Genomic DNA, 12,836 nt, shown 5'->3' with positions numbered 1-12,836 from the left:
GCAGTGCGAATTGCCCAGTTACATTATGCAGGTGCAGTTCCAACCAGGAGATTCCCAGCATAGAACTATGTAGTCCAGTTTCCAATGTAGGAGGACAGTGTGAGTTGCCAGGAGGGAGCAAAGAGATTTCCTATTGGGAGATCGAGACTCAAAGGGAGTCTAGTTTCAGAGGGAGCATCCCGATGGAAGCTAGTACTTCAAGATCTGGGGAGATTAGACTCATTATTGCAGTAATTGCAGCAGCAGTGCAGAAGCATCAACAGAGTAGTAGCAACAACAGTATGAGTAGATCGAATTTTGCGATGTTCGTAGACATACCTCCAGGTGTGAGGTGTGGTGATTTGGTGTTGTAGCCCTAGAGAGCTACAAAGATTGGGTAGGGTCCTTGAGGAGTCCACCTCATGGATCAATACCTAGCTACATGGGCCCACAATATTTAGTAGTAGGATGAATTAGTGGCTGTTGATGCAGTTAGTACTAGAGTGACGGTTGCAGATTTGTAGCAGTCAGATGCTAAGGAGCACATAGAAAGTGGCTCAGTGCAAAGTTGGCAGCAACGCAAATTCTTCAGTGACAATGCAGAAGCTAGTAGCAATCAGATACTCAGGAGACAGATGCATCACATTGAACACATATGATTTAGTATTTTGGATGCATCTCAGTTGCAGTGGTTGTAGTTGCAACAACAACAAATGAGAGGTAGTTGCAGTGCAAATGTAGAGTGTCAGAGAGACGTTTTCCCAGTCAACATCAGGCAAGACGACTATACTAGCAGTCAGTTTGGGCAACAGTTGTAGCGGTCAACAGTTGTAGCAGGCAACATTAGGTTGACGCATAGCCTGTGCAGGCCTAATTGGACGACTTGCTTTTCAAAGGCAGTCCAGTGCCGGAATTGCCTAGAGTGAGGGTAAATTACTCTAGATATTTTTGCCAGTATTTTCTCTGTAGGATAGCTAGATTTCAACATCTAGATTATTGTACTCAGAATTTCTCAGTGCTGCATAAAAATAAAACCCTCAACTGCTGCACCGGTTTTCCCAAGTTGGGTTTTTCCGGTGGCTTTTTTCCAAAAATAACGGTGTCATATTTCTATGTGTGCGCTAGATTTTCTCAGTTTCCAGTGCTATTTCTTCCACAATTTTTATTTGTGAAAATCACATTGTGAATTATTTGGTATTTGTGGTAACAAACTGCAAATAAATTAAAAATTAGGAAAATAATTTCCAGTTGCTGTGATAGATGAAATTTTCAGTCTTGTCATTGGGCAAATTGCAGGCCCTAGTTTGTATACAATGTATATTAGTTGTATTAGTGATCGAGGGCCATGATCCTTGGTATGGGAGCCCCATGATTTTTTATTGATGGAATAATAAAATAATCGAGCTTTGGGCTCAAATCTTTGTGTACTTAATTAATTTCATTACTGAAGTTTTCTGCTGTGCAAGGTGCTAAAAAGTTGAGGGTTCCTAGTGTGTTTGCGTGCGTGATTAGCCTCAGACGAGATCTAGGGCCTAAGGAAAATTCAACACCCTAGTCGTGGCATCCAAAGGACTATAAGAAAATCTTTTGTACAGGCTGAGCCCTAAAAGTTATCTGAAGCAAGCTTGGAGTATTGGCTATCTTATATAGACATTGTTGTGAAGCTGCCTTATTGACAATTTTGGTAAGATTTCTTAAGCTTATTTCTACCTTATGTTTGAAGCATTGCTGAACAAATTTTTTGCGGCCTCCATTTGAAGAAAATTTATGAACCTGTTCTGTAGCTCTATACGAATTTGACTGAGGCCAAATTCAACCTTGGTTAGGGCAAACTTGAAGCCACTTTCAGAGGTCATCTTGAGATCACTCTATGGGTTATTTTGACCTTGTTTGCTTAGGGCAAATTTAAAGCAGATCTTAAAGTTGTTCTTGTGGACCTTGACATTATTCTTGTAAAAGATTGGAACAAGATTTTGAAGTTATCTTTATAGAAGTCTTGGGGTACTCCAAATCACTATAAAAGGAGCACTCGACCTACTCCATTCAATCATCAATTCAGAGGATCATCATCTACTAATATCTTTGTTCACTCATGCAAAAAGGAAGATTTTTAAGTTAAGACCAATGTTGTGAAAAGCGCGAGCGGGATTAAATCGGCGTGGGGAACAAAGCGGAAAAAATCGGAAAAATCGGGAAAAAAGCGGAAAAAAGCGGGAAAAAAGCATTTGGCACAAAAATATTCATTTTTTTTTCAAATTTTTAATATCTAAACCATCTACAACATAAAATAAATACATTGACACATAAATATGATAAAAAAACTAATATATAAGATGTTTAATATCATTTCTAGCGCTAAAATCACACATAACATTGAATCATGTCCTGAATAGTAAGTCCTGACTCCTGAGGACTTGAGTCCCAACTCAGCCTCAAAATATCAACAAAAAATATGATAATGTATCTCATCATGTCATAATGTCATATACAATAAAATGAAAGTCTAATCCTATTGATTTCCTCTGCCCCTCTTGCGAGAAATTGTCACAGCTTTCCCTTTCCCTCTAGATGTAGATGCTGGTGCCTGTGCTGGTGGAAATGGCAGTGGAGTCTGACGTGCTCTAGAAGCTGAAGAACTAGAAGTAGCAACTACAGGAGGTAGACAGAGACCACGTCCTCTACTGGTGGTAGTGGTAGCCCGGGTAGGCGGTGTCACCTCCTCCTCCTGCTCCTCCACCTGCTCCTCCTCCCCCTCCTCCTGCACTAACCAATCATCAGTGGAATCCATGAGAGGCCTCTCGACCTCAACCCTCCATTCAGCAGTGGTGTCAATCCCATCCAATGAGATGGCATCCATATCAGGTGTCCTCTCAAGTTGCCTCACCCACAATCGAAGATTGTAGTAGACATAGACCATGTCATTAAGTCACTGGGACTCCAACCTGTACAAAGTTCATGAAATAATAATTAATAATTAATATTATAAAAAAATATTGTTTAATGAATTCAAAAATTTATTTGGAAATTTGCAATATTTCAAATGTTTAAGTGTTAACCTATTGCGCTTCTTGTTGTGTATTTTTTCAAATACACTCCAATTGCGCTCACATCCTGAGGAGCTGCATGTTTGGCTGAGGATGCGTACGACAAGCTTTTGCAAAAGGGGTACTCTGCCACCATACATCTTCCACCATGCGTCTACAACAAAATTACAAATAAAATTTTAAATAAACATAAGAAAAAAATGGAATTTGAAGAGACAATGAAATTTGAAACAAAGTTACAAAGTACAAACTAAAAAATACCTGGCATTTTAATCGTCCTATCAATGACAGCCATCTCAAAGCCAAATGTGCCACCTGCCATCTTACATGTCTCAATTTGTTTAGAGATCTCTATATGTTGTTCTGGAGATCGCACCATCTTTAGGACACAGGATAAGAATCCATTCATGATCTCAGCATCAAAATTAAACCCACATGCATAAGAAAATGCAGGGTTCAGGAAAAGCCCAGCAGCATGAATGGGACGATGGAGTGTGTTGTTCCATCGCTCATCAATCACTTCCCATAGAAGGAGTTGTTTCTGAAACCCATCATCTCCCTTATCATCATAGTAGGCCCGAATGGCTTCTTTGGCCCTGTCCATGGCTTCATACAAATAGCCCATTGCGGGCTTCTCACCATCAACCAACCGAAGAACCTTTACCAAAGGTTCAGTAACGGCGCACACCTCCTGCACTCCCGCTCAGAAGTCTTCCTGGTATGAAACTAGTCTGCATACGGCCTCTCCTTCTGGTTTGCGGCTCATTGACGAAGCACGCCACTCCTTTGAAAGAAACATTCTCTTCAAATCCCACATAGAATTCAAGAGGGATTGAAGAGATATGAAACTCGTCGCAAACCGTGTAATGGCGGGGCGCACCAACTCTTTGTTGTTGGTGCATTTTCTCATCAAGCTAAGCACAGATGTATGATTGTAAATAAATTTTGTGATGCTTTTTGATGAGTCAACAATATCTTTGACAAAGGGAATTTTCCCTATGTCCTCTAACATCAAATCAATACAATGGGCAGCACAATAAAGTAGGATGCCTGTCCATAAGCATTCTACCAGCAGCAACATAATTTGCAGCATTGTCCGTTATGACTTGGACAACATTTTCTGCACCCACCTCCAAAATAAACACATCCAGCAAATCACATAAAGTTCTTGCATCTTTGATTTGATGACTTGCATCAATAGATTTGATAAACATAGTCCCCTTGGGACAACTAACCAAGAAGTTTATAAGGGTTCTCCCCTTTTGGTCAGTCCAACCATCTGACATAACAGTGCATCCTGTTTGTGCCCATGATGCCCTAAAATCCTCCAATCTTTGGGTGCAGTCACGCTTTTCATCTTGAAGAATCCGGCCTCTGAAATCATGATAAGAAGGGATTTTGTACCCCGGCCAACGCTGGCAATAGCATCAACAGCAGGTTGGAAAAATGGATTATTCCTTACAATGCTGAAAGGAATATCACTCCAGAGGAGAAATTTTGCCATCAACCTATCAGCTTGTTCTTTTTCAGTTCTTTTTAGCATTGAACCGATAGTTGGTTGTGAACCAGGTGTGGTTCGAGGAACAAAAAATGATGATGCAGCTACCAGATTGACTGACGCTGCAGTAGAACCAGTGCCACTTGGCCCACTTCCTTCAGCTAACCTTTTTAGTTGCCTTTTGAGTTCTTCTTTGGCCTCTTTAGCGTGCTCTAATTCTCCCAATGCTCTCATGGCTCTTTGGATAAGTTTAGGATTTGTATTTATACAGGGCCCCACATCATGTCCAGGGATTTGTGCAAGGTGATACTTCAACCTGTACACCCCCCCGCGTATCTCCTTTCCACACAACTTGCAATTCAAGTTTTGTCTATCATTCGGAGCTATAGGTTCACCATATTCCCAGAAAGGATCCAATTTCCTTGGCATGTTTGTTTTTGAATTTGCAAACCTATGGAAAAATAAGGATTAGGAAATAGGAATTTAGGATTACAAATTACAATTTAGCATTTTTGCAAAATTACAAGTTACAAATTTCCAGAATCCAAAGTTCCAAACCCAAGTTACCCAACCAAATGGCAAATGCCAAAAAACAATGAAAAAACATAAACAATGTTTAAAAAAAATGAAAAAAAAATAAAAAATTGGTTCCCATAGTCATACCAAGTTACCCATCCCAAATCAATGAAAAAATACAATTTTTTTTTTAAAAACAATGAAAACAAAAGGAAAATGGTGCCCATATGAAGTTTCCCAACCAAAAACAATGAAAAACAAAGTTTTTAATCAAGGAAAACAAAAAATAATTAATCTACATACCGTTTTTATGGAGAAATTGGTGATCTCCTCTTGAATTTCTCCTACAAGCACTTGGATTTGCTCCCAAACCCTTCAGCTCCTCTCTCCAACAGCTTCTCCTCCTCCTACGCGCGCCCACAGTCAGAAATGAACAAATAAAAAACCAAAATCGTGTTTATAAACCCGCTGTCGCCGCCCTCCACGCTTTTTTCCCAAAAAATCGCGCTTTTTTTCCGGAAAAAAGTGGTATAAAAAAGGGTGCCGCTTTTTACCCATAAAAAGCACGTTTAAAACGGCAGAGGTAAAAAAGCGCGATTAAATCACGCTTTTAACAACACTGGTTAAGACGGTTGAAGTTCTTTTGTCTGTGGGAGGGCCAAAGCCTTAAAGGAGGTCGAGAGCCTCAGTTTGTAAGAAGAAGGGACCTTAACCTAAATTCTGGGCAGTCGAGATAAGCAAGAGGAAGATAACAACCTGTTTTGAGACCAAGCCTCAGGTCTAGAGGGGACCGAGAAGCTTCAAACATTAAGAAGAGAAGATCGAGTTGGCTCAGGCATGTGGAGAGACTAGCAAGGTAGAAAAGGAAACTGCTGTTTATGGGAGAAGGGCTTGTCTAGCCCTAGGAGTTTTCAGGTTGTCTTATGAAACTTAGATTGTACTTCTGTTGAATTGAAGAATTTACCTAAGAAAAGATTGTTGGGTTTTTCCCTAGTTAGGGTTTTCCCAGGGTTAAATTTTGTGTCTCTTGTGTTTGGTTGTCTCTTCGTGATCCTACTGTCATGATTGTTTTACTGTTGAGATTTTTCATGTATAATTGCTTAATGATGAATGCAACTTGAGATGGATTAATGAAGAAATCATGGGAAAGTAATTATCATATTAGAAGATCATGAAAAATCAACACATTCACCCCTAGCCAAATCAACATAGCTCCATGGGTGAATGCATCATTCCCCCACTAGTCAAATCAACATGACCCCATGGGAGAATGTCTGCTCAATGCTGTAAAAACATCAACACTCCCTCTCTAGGAGGGAGACATTCAACATCATTCCAACCTTGTTTTTGAAGTATACAAACTTCGTTCTAGACAAAGGTTTGGAGAGATCATAATCTCTGCTCGTCTGTGGATATGTATTGGAGCTTCATTGCTCCCTTCTGCACCATGTATCGAATGAAGTGATACTTGATCTCAATGTGCTTCAACTTGTCATGAAAAACTGGATTCTCCAAAAGCTTGACACAACTTTAATTATCACAATGTATCAAGGTTGCCTCTAGCTCCTTATCAAATATCCCTGCAAGTAGCTTTCGAAGCTTTACTGCTTCCTGCCTTGTAACATTCGCTGTGATATACTCTGTCTCTACTGTATTGAGTGTGACAAAAGTCTACTTCCCACTAAACCAGGTTATCATAGCTGATCCCAGGCTGAAGTAACACCACGAGGTGCTCTTTCTATCCACTGCACTCCCGACGCAATCTGAATCAGTATATCCCTGCAGCCTCATTTTACCACCCAAGACATATCTCAAACCATATCCAATTGTACCACATACGTCTCTCAACAAACACTTCGCTGCAACCCAATGTACATGCCTCAACTCAACCATGAACTGGATCAAGGTGTTTACTACAAAGCAAATATTTGGCTTGGCGTTAACTAGGTACATCAAGGATTCAATCAACTGCCTGTACCTAGTGGGATCCACCCAGTGTTTTAAAAACTGATCGGTTTGAACCGGTAACCGGTCAAACTGGTTGATTCATTAGCCGACTGGGTCAAACCGGCAGAAAAATCGGGTTCGACCCCTCAATTTGCCCAAAAACCACAAAAACCAGTGCTAACTGACCGATGTATGGTCAAACTGGCCCATTCCATCCTAAACCGATCTGTTAGCTGCCAAGGTCGCGAAGGACCCACGCAATGCAATTTAGGAAGCTTCTAACTTCTAAGGTGTTTTGGAAAAAAAAATAAGGGTTGTTTCCCTCCAAAAACACCCTCTGCAAGACTTTAAAGGGGCTCACCCCCCTCATTTGCCTCATACATCTCATTTGGAGTTTTTGTGAGTTTGATTGGGAGTTTGGAGAGTGTTGAGTTTTCGCTAGAGTAGTGTAACAATAGAGAGTTTGAGCTAAGTAGTAGTCATCATGCCTCCAAAAGCCAAGGATACTGCATGGGCTCATTGTGATATGATTGATGGTAAAATGATCTGCAAATATTGCCAAAAATATATTGAAGGAGAGGGTATTAATAGTTTCAAGCAACACTTGGCTGGGATAGGAGGCCATGTAAAACCATGTGGAGCACCAAATGAAGTAATAGGGCATATTAGGGCAGAATACCTTCAAAAGTTTGAGACTCAAGCCACTGAACCAATAGAGAAGTTTGTGACTCAAGCAGTTGCAAAGTTTGGGAGTTGAGACTCAACCAATTGAGTTTGATCATGATGACTCATGAGAAATTTCAAGTGATAATGTTGATCACTATTATCATATATGTAGAATTATAGTAGGCCAGTGGCCCCATAGTTTGTAGGCTTTGTTTTTGCACTCTAGAGGCCATTAAAGCCTCATTGATTATATATTTTGTTGCTGATATGTATTCCACTTGGTGCCATTTTGATATATTCACCTTTACATAGTATATACATGAGCAAACTTTGCATATTTTGTGTCTATTGGTTTGGAATCATGGTTTTAAATCTTAAAAATAGTTTTTTTCATTAAAAATTAATTATTTAATGTATTTTTTTTAAAACCGGTTCATTTAGACTTGACCAGTCTTGGTTTGACCGGTTCCGGTTTGAAACCCGGTTTATTAGGTGGACCGGTCCGGTCACCGACTTCGGTTTTTTAAATTATGGATCCACCTAATCTGAATTTGAGGCAAAATCACGTAATCCATCATATCGAATCTCCTCAAAATATGAACAATGTACTTCCCTTGTCCGAGGAAGATCTCGCCTGGTCTCTGTCACACCTCCAATCCCAAGAAATAATGCACCAAGGCATGATCCTTCATCTCGAACTCTGAGGTCAACTCCCGCTTGCACCCGACTATGAGCCTATCTACCCCAATAAGGAACAAATCATCACATACAACACCAAGATCAAAGGATCACCATCAAGAACCATGAAGAAAAGGTTAGGGTCCATATCAATCTTGGTGAAGCCCAAACTCATCAGGTATCCATTAATCCTGGAATACCATGCCTTGGGTCCCTGCTTGAGTCTGTACAAAGCTTTCTTCAATTGCAAACACGAGAGTCCTTCCTGTTGTAGCTCAAAATGACCCAGTCAATTTTTTTTTTAGACTGGTACATATTTGCTCAAAAATGTCCACAACTTCTTTATGTTCTCGAGCTTTATTTGGAAACCACCTCAAGTTTCTACTGAAAACGAAAACAATTCCATATAAGCACAAAAAGAAGCCAAAAGACGAGCTCAAAATCCTCGCCTGTTTGCACGATGTGAGCGACATACTGAACACTTACTGGGACATTGTAGTTCGTTAGCTCAATTGTTAAAATTGGCAACTAGGGCCAAACTCCATATGGGTCATCTTATTTATAACAACTGATATTTTTATTAGATTCCTCTCTCGGAGAGGTGTAGGATTGATATAAAGATCTTCCGATTCTGACATGTACAAATGAAGTTATGAATTTATTTTGATTATGGACAAATTGTCATGGTCGGCCAACAAACTCATGTAGGCCTAGAAGCCCAATAGTCACGTCTATTCATCATTCTCACAAATCTCTCTCTGCTCACATGATTGGGTACAGATTTCTAGCCAACTCTCCACACGTGCGAAGAAGGACTGTACTTTTCTGTTCCCGCTGTTGACCAAATTTGTAGAAGGTTGTTTTGACTGTGTTGACCAAGCGTTGACTTGTTTTTGGTGCGATTTTGGGTGTAGGAATTTTGTCCTAGTAGGACGCAGATCTAGGCACAAGAATCGATGCAATCTGACGTCTTGTTTGACTAGCGTGGATTGTACTAGGGTTGGTCGTATGGTTGACTTTTGTTGACCAGTTTTGACTGGACTTTTTCATATTGTTTTGCACTGATTAGATTTGCTGTTGGAGGTCGAAGTTGACTAGGTTTGACTGAGCTGAATTGAGGAAGAAATCTGCCCTGTTGACCAGTGTTGACTTTTCTGGTTAGGGCTCTTTTCGTTGATGTTATAAATTACCAGAATTTGTAAATTGTATTATCCCTCTCTACTGAACTATTGAAGACTAAAAGAAGATTTGATCAAGGGTTTCCCCACATTGGGGTTTGTCCCTGGCTGGTGCCACATCTTGTGTCCTCTTGTCTTGGCTTGTCTTCTACTGTTTATGTTTATGTCATTGTTTTAAGAAACGACTGTTTCGATACCGAAACGGCCGGGTTGATTCGAGCCATTACCCTCTGCTGTGACCCGGCCCTTGGAACGGTTCGACTGGCCGAGTCAGCCATGACTCGGCCGAGTCAGCCATGACTCGGCCGAGTCATTCAATGACTCGGCTGAGTCATGGCCAACTCGGCCGAGTCATAACCAGTGGCCTGTAACCCCATCAAAGCAGCGATTTGACATTTTTTTAATGAAATTTTGAAGTGTTTGCTGATTGGTTTGAACTCCAATGTGTTTTATGAATTAGTTAAATGTTATTTGGGGTCCATTTCCCCCTCCCAAACCCTATTTAACACACTCAAATGCTCTCTACTATTGATATGCTATTCAAATTTCATGGTAATGTTAAATTCTTAAAGTAAAAGTGACATTCTCCTTAATCTTCATTTTCATCCTTTTACTTAAATTTTTAACATTACCATGAAATGACTCAGGATGTTTGAGAGTGGTTTCGGCCTCATTGGATTTCATATGGAGAAAGTAGAATTTTAGATTTCATTCAAAATCCAGCAGACTTATCAGTTTTTCAGGATTTCAGGATTGGAGGATTGCAATGTTTCCATTGAATTTTGTCATGTATTAGGGTATGGAACTCATATTTAATCAAGAGCACCAATCCCTCTATGTACCTTGATGTTAGTGACATTGGTTGTCGAACTCCTCTGGGATTCGCTCCCAAACCAGGAGCTTCTGAAAATGTTGCTCCCGCTCCCGTTTTCGCTCTCGCTCCCCACTTTCGCTCCTGCTCCCAACTTCCAAGTAACACTGAGCCAGATGATGTTGGCAACTCTAGCAGTAGCCAGTAGTACTGGTCACAGACTTTTGTTGTAGAGGCCATTTATAGCCTCCTTGGTTATGTGTTTTTGTTTTGATCTCTATATCATCATTGTGTATGTATTACAATGCATTGGGTGCCATTTTGATATAATGGATATATTCATGAGCCTACTTTGATCATATGTTGTCTTCTATCTATATTCTAATGCTGTGTTTGGAAACATGAATGAAAATCTTTAAAATTATGTGTTTTTATAAAAAATAAATATTTAATGTATTTTTTACAATGACCGAGTCATTGAAATCGAGCCGGCCGAGTTGATACCGAGTCGGAGTCGACCCTCGGCCGAGTCGGAGTTTTAAAACATTGGTTTATGTTCTATCAACATTTTACTTACATGTTTATGTGATTGCTAAACTGAAATTAATATTGGGCTCATAAATAAATTGAAGTAAAATTGCTCTAAATCATAGAACATACCATTGTTGCCTAAAATTCACATCAACTCACCGACTATGCAGTTTATGTGAATAGTGTTTTCTGATTTGATTTGAGAAAGGATGAAGGCCGAAGTTAAGAGGTTGAAGGCAGCCGAATTTGGGCATTTGGGCCTGTTTGGGAGCACAAGTTGCAAGCTTCCTCGAACACCTGAATACTCCCAAACTTAAGTGTGGACCCAGTAGGTTGTTTGTGCCTTGCCCGCCCATTCAGGCCCTCTCGCATTTTCGGGCCTCTTGGCAAGTGGGACCATCGAACAAAGGCTGCACCCCTGAACTCTTGTGTGCCCCAAACTTTGGCGTGGGGCCTAGCCCGAATAGATCCGGGGCCAGATCATTTAGGCCTTTTGGGTGTGCGTTGTAAAAGTTACTGGCCCTGAACTCCCGAATGGGTCGAACTCCTGTGTGGACCTTGCATATCTAGCTGGCTTGTTCGGGCTCTAGGCTTATTTGGGCCTTCCTGTCTTGTTGGGGCCTCACGACATATTATACCCCGAATGCCCGAATAAATGTGGGCTCCATAAGAATAGGTTACATCTAGCAATATATGAATTGTCTTGAACTTTGGGTTAAATTTCTTTGTGTCAATGTCGACAATGTTACCTTCCGCCTTTTTCCTATCTGATGATTCAGATCGTAATTCGAGTTACTCATCTGGTGCTTACTGCACGCTATTCTCTGAGACTGCAATGTACTGAAATGTTAAACACACTTGCTTCATATTTCCAATTATTAATTAGTTAGGAGTCAGTTACAAAGTTGTAAATGAAACAATTTTTCAAAGGAATGTATAAAAACCACTGTTACGAAAATCGCGTTTTTTTCGCTGAAACGATTAAATCGGCCAATTAAATCAGTGATTTTTTCATTTTGCAAAAATCACGTTTTATTCCCGACAAATCTTGATTTTTTTTTTTTGGCCGATTTTTATGATTTTTTTTCTGATTTCAGACCCACGCCGATTTAATCCTGATTGCGATTTTCGCAACATTGATAAAAACAATGAAGAACCAAGGAAAAGGGATTCAAAAGCTAGGGCTGGGAATGATTTTTGTATCGAGTAGTCTGAGACATATTCATAATTGATAAAGATTCCAGTTCCTGGATGCATTTTCAGTTTGTTTCTTGCCCCTGTTATTTGTTTTACCTTACACTGTCTTGTTCCTTCTTAATAGTATTTTTGGCATTTGAATGAGTTTTACTTCCTGAAATACATAAAGCTGTCTCTGGATAGGTTTTTATTTGTGTAAGGTAGATAGATTTGCACAATTCACACCTACTATCGTATACGAGTAAAACTGTTACATTCATGATCCTTTATAACAAATACTATTTTATCCCTTTAAGCATAATTGTTTAAAGTTGTTCAGCATTGAGCTCTAACTTCTTGAATTCAAGAATACTCTACTAAGAGAGCTGGTTCTTTTTCTACTGTCTTCTGTTATCCTTTTTAACTGTTGAGTCTGTGAATATTCAAGACGCAGCCTTCTCGTTATGGAGAGTAATTCTTTGACTTCAAGTTCCATTGCATGACGAGCTTGCTTCCTAATAAAATTTATTACAGAAAAATTCAGATGCCTGGGTATGATTCCCTACCCAAGAATTGTCTCTAGGAGTTACATCAAATTGGTGCCATTGTCGGCGAACGAATGAACGAAGCTATCTTTCCCTGAGTGTATGACATAACAAGGTCTATTTCTTGATGGTGAACAAGATTTAGACATCAAATATTGGCTACTTATCATTCACCTGGTGACTCCAATATCAAAGTCTCCATTGGAGAATGAACGCTGCTGATAGAAAAATGAAGAGAGAATATGGAAAGGTCAAATGATTTTTCAA

General features: G+C 39.9%; 1 long non-coding RNA gene across 3 annotated transcripts in view; it reads left to right on the top strand.

The window, feature by feature from the left end:
- Nucleotides 1-12,836, top strand: part of LOC149206815 (uncharacterized) — a 256,541-nt gene that overhangs the window by 30,104 nt on the left and 213,601 nt on the right. Inside the window, exon 3 of one of the 3 annotated variants that reach the window (XR_016252593.1) lies at nt 11,946-12,065. The exons of the other annotated variants lie outside the window; for them this stretch is intronic. This is a non-coding gene — a long non-coding RNA (uncharacterized LOC149206815). Of the gene's footprint in view, nt 1-11,945; nt 12,066-12,836 lie in introns of those variants that run through there. 3 annotated transcript variants of the gene reach the window in all.

This window comes from Pinus tabuliformis, chromosome 1_2 (assembly GCF_031772625.1).
Source record: "Pinus tabuliformis cultivar Carrire ecotype Pingquan chromosome 1_2, CPIR1, whole genome shotgun sequence".
Classification (NCBI taxonomy): Eukaryota; Viridiplantae; Streptophyta; class Pinopsida; order Pinales; family Pinaceae; genus Pinus; species Pinus tabuliformis.
This window is presented reverse-complemented; position numbering and strand designations above follow the sequence as displayed.